This window comes from Salmo trutta, chromosome 9 (assembly GCF_901001165.1).
Source record: "Salmo trutta chromosome 9, fSalTru1.1, whole genome shotgun sequence".
NCBI lineage: Eukaryota > Metazoa > Chordata > Actinopteri > Salmoniformes > Salmonidae > Salmo > Salmo trutta.
Window position 1 is genome coordinate 39,833,893 of NC_042965.1, and position 5,062 is coordinate 39,838,954.

A 5,062-nucleotide genomic window follows, 5' to 3' on the forward strand; every position below is an offset into this window, starting at 1 on the left:
GCAAATCATCTACTCCTGCTAACAGAACTCGTTGTGCCCTGGCTAGCTGCAAATCATCTACTCCTGCTAACATAACTCATTGTGCCCTGTGCCCTGGCTAGCTGCAAATCATCTACCTCTGCTAACAGAACTCGTTGTGCCCTGGCTAGCTGCAAATCATCTACTCCTGCTAACAGAACTCATTGTGCCCTGGCTAGCTGCAAATCATCTACTCCTGCTAACAGAACTCATTGTGCCCTGGCTAGCTGCAAATCATCTACTCCTGCTAACAGAACACATTGTGCCCTGGCTAGCTGCAAATCATCTACTCCTGCTAACAGAACACATTGTGCCCTGGCTAGCTGCAAATCATCTACTCCTGCTAACAGAACTCATTGTGCCCTGGCTAGCTGCAAATCATCTACTCCTGCTAACAGAACTCATTGTGCCCTGGCTAGCTGCAAATCATCTACTCCTGCTAACAGAACTCATTGTGCCCTGACTAGCTGCAAATCATCTACTCCTGCTAATGTAAACGATGTGAAATGGCTAGTTAGTTAGCGGTGGTGCGCGCTATTAGCGTTTCAATCAGTGACGTCACTCACTCTGAGACTTGAAGTAGGGTTTCCCCTTGCGTTGCTTTTGTGGCGCGATGGGTAACGATGCTTCGTGGGGTGTCAGTTGTTGATGTGTGCAAGGGTCCCTGGTTCGAGCCCGGGTTGGGGCGAAGAGAGGGACGGAACCTACACTGTTACACTAACAGAACCTACTTTATGGGAAACAGGCCTATTGTAGAACCACTGACCACCAGAGTATACTAAGTACTGACCTAGGATCAGTTTAGCCTTTAAATTAATAATGAATAAGATTACATGGACCTGTTTTCACAAAACATCTCAGAATAAGAGTACTGACCTAGGATCAGTTTAGCCTTTTAGCTCATAATGAAAAATATATTATATGGACAGAACCTAGATGGTAGCCTAGTAGTTAGAGCGTTGGGCCAGTATCCCCGAGCTGGATCGAATCCCCGAGCTGACAAGGTAGAAATTGGTCGTTCTGCCCCTGAACAAGGCAGTAAACTCACTGTTCCCCGGGCGCCAAAGACTTGGGATGTCGATTATGTCAGCCCCCCGTACCTCTCCGATTCAGTGGGGTTCGGTTAAATGCGAAAGACACATTTCAGTTGAATGCATTCAGTTGTATAACTGACTAGGTATCCCCCTTTCCTTTCAGTTGTATAACTGACTAGGTATCCCCCTTTCCTTTCAGTTGTACAACTGACTAGATATCCCCCTTTCCTTTCAGTTGTACAACTGACTAGGTATCCCCCTTTCCTTTCAGTTGTATAACTGACTAGGTATCCCCCTTTCCTTTCTGTTGTATAACTGACTAGGTATCCCCCTTTCCTTTCAGTTGTACAACTGACTAGGTATCCCCCTTTCCTTTCAGTTGTATAACTGACTAGGTATCCCCCTTTCCTTTCAGTTGTATAACTGACTAGGTATCCCCCTTTCCTTTCAGTTGTATAACTGACTAGGTATCCCCCTTTCCTTTCAGTTGTATAACTGACTAGGTATCCTCCTTTCCTTTCAGTTGTATAACTGACTAGGTATCCCCCTTTCCTTTCAGTTGTATAACTGACTAGGTATCCCCCTTTCCTTTCAGTTGTATAACTGACTAGGTATCCTCCTTTCCTTTCAGTTGTATAACTGACTAGGTATCCCCCTTTCCCTTTCAGTTGTAGAGTCTCAGACCGTGCAGGGTGGTGGGAGGAGCTATAGGAGGACAGGTACATTGTAATGGCTGGAATGGAATAAATGTAACGGAGTCAAACACATGGAAACTGTTCTATTGATTCCATTCCAGCCATTACAATGTACCCGTCCTCCTATAGCTCCTCCCACCACCCTGCACGGTCTGAGACTCTATTAACAGGCCTAAGTCCCCTATCTGATACTGCAGTTACATAACTGAACCATCGGGGGGAGTTTGATCTGGCGTTTCTTCAGGAAAGGCCATGAAATGTTACCATCAACCATCCCTCCACTTCAATAACCAGAGGTTGCAAAACAGATACAGAAAAAGAACACCGCTGCTTCAATGGATCAATATAAAAGTTACTTTAATATACTAGACCAAGACATCTCCTTGATGAATATCAACAAAATAATTTGTGCCACTTGGCAGATGCTTTTATCATTAGTGGCTGCAGTACAGTGAGTGCATTTATTTTACTATGAACCATTTATTATTTTATTTTACTATGAACGACTGTGTGTTTTGTCCTATGTTTATATTTTATTTATTTGTTTTATTTTACTATCCCAGCCCCCATCCCCTCAGGAGGCCTTTTGCGTTCTGGTAGGCCGTCATTGTAAAGAAGAATTTGTTCTTATCAATCAAATCAATCAATCAAATGTCTTTATAAAGCCCTTCTTACATCAGCTGATGTCACAAAGTGCTGTACAGAAACCCAGCCTAAAACCCCAAACAGCAAGCAATGCAGGTGTAGAAGCACGGTGGCTAGGAAAAACTCCCTCGAAAGGCCAGAACCTAGGAAGAAACCTAGAGAGGAACCAGGCTCTGAGGGGTGGCCAGTCCTCTTCTGGCTGTGCCGGGTGGAGATTATAACAGAACATGGCCAAGTTGTTCAAATGTTCATAGATGACCAGCAGGGTCAAATAATAATAATCACAGTGGTTGTCGAGGGTGCAACAGGTCAGCACCTCAGGAGTAAATGTCAGTTGGAGTTTCATAGCCGATCAGCTAGTTAAATCAAGGTTAAATCAAAATAAATCAAATAAAATTCCTCTGGGAATTGAAACCTTGACGTAGCTGTACAATGTAGCTTCTGTGATAACCTTTGAATTCCCTGGAGAAATGTATTTTCTGTGCCAGTGTCGATGCAGAGAGAGGGAAAGATGGCACAACACAGCAGTCCAGATAATGTTTAGCCTACTAGACTGTTCATGAGCTTGAAGAGTTCTAGTTGGTAACACTGGAAGCTAATTATGTCATTTGGTAAAAACAGCCATCAAGGCTTGTTTTTCAATTACATTATGCCAAACCTGATCTGCATTCTGGCTGTTGAGAACAACGACTTACAACCTCTTAGTCAAGATGCTTTTTTTTTTTAAAAAAGGGAATGTTTTCTCATCAGAATATCCTGAAATACGTAAGTGGAAAACCATTTGTCTCTGGCCTGTCGAGATTTCTCCAAACCTTCTGTTTGAAACCCCTCCTGTTCGTGTTTCATATCACAGACACAATGTAGCATTGTGAAATATAGGAAAATATAGTACCATACATAAACTATTTTCATCAGTTTACGTTTCCACTATATATATATATATATATATATATGTGTGTGTGTATATATATATATATATAGTATATATATATATTATTTAAGCAATAAGGCCCGAGGAGGTGTGGTATAGGGCCAATATACCATGGCTATGGGCTGTTCTTAGGCAAGACACAACACGGAGTGCCTGGACACATCCCTTAGCCATGGTATATTGGCCATATATCACAAACCCCCGAGGCGCCTTATTGCTATTATAACCAGGTTACCAATGAAATTAGAGCAGGAAAAATAAACGTTTTGTCATACCCGTCGTATAACGTCTGATATACCACGGATGTCAGCCAATCAGCATTCAGAGCTCGAACCACACAGTTTAGAAATATATAGTATATATGCATTGAATTTTTTTTTCTTTTTCCAGATGTTGTGTTACAGCCTGAATTTGATATTGATTAAATAGAGATTTTTTTGTCACTGATCTACACACAATAAGCCATAATGTCAGTGTAATTATTTTTACAAATGAATTAAAGAATAGAAGCTGAAATATCTTGAGTCAGTAAGTATTCAACCCCTTTCTTATGGTAAGCCTAAATAAGTTCAGGACTAAATATTTGCTTAACAAGTCAGATAATAAGTTGCATGGCAATAATAGAGTTTAAAATGAATTTTTAATGACTACCTCAAGAACTTCAACCAAAAAAATTGAAACTGCAAATACCAGGGAGGTTTTCCAATACCTTGCAAAGAAGGGCACCTGTTGGTAGATATGTACACATTAAAAAAGCAGACATTGAATATCCCTTTGAGCATGGTGAAGTTATTAATTACACTTTGGATGGTTTATCAATACACCCAGTCACAACAAATATACAGGCCTCCTTCTTAACTCAGTTGCAGAGAGGAAGGAAACTGCTTAGGGATTTCACCATGAGGCCAATGGTAACAGTTAGAGTTGAATGGCTGTGATAGGAGAAAACTGAGGATGGATCAACAATATTGTAGTTATTCCATAATGCTAACCTAATTCACTGAGTGAAAAGAAGGAAGACTGTTCAAAATAAACATATTCCAAAACATGCATTCTGTTTGTAACAAGGCACTAAAGTAATACTGCAAAAAAATGGTCCTGAATACAAGGTGTTATGTTTGGGGCAAATCCAATACAACACATTTACTGAGGACCACTATATTTTCAAGCATAGTGGTGGCTGTGTGTTATAGGTATGCTTGTAATCGTTAAGGACTGAGGAGTTTTTCAGCATAAAAAATAAACGGAATGGAGCTTAGCACAGATGCTTACCAAGAAGACAGTGAATGCTCCTGAGTGGCCGAGTTACAGTTTTGACTTAAATCTGCTTTGAAATCTACCGTAAGACCTGAAAATGGTTGTCTAGCAATGATCAACAACCAATTTGACAGAGCATGAAGAATAAAAAAAATATAAAAGGCATGTGTTTCACAATCTAGGTCTTAGAAACTTACCCAGACTGACTCATTGCTGTATTCGCTGCCAAAGGTGATTCTACAAAGTATTGACTTAGAGGTGTGGATATTTCTGTATTTCATTTGCAATAAATTTGCTATAAAAATAACAGTTTTCACTTTGTCATTATGGGGCATTGTGTATAGATGGGTGAGATTTAAAAATATATTTAATCCATTTTGAATTCTGGCTGTAACACAACAAAATGTGGAATGAGTCAAGGTATATGAATACCTTCTGAAGGAACTGTATATACACTGAGTGTACAAAACATTAGGAACACC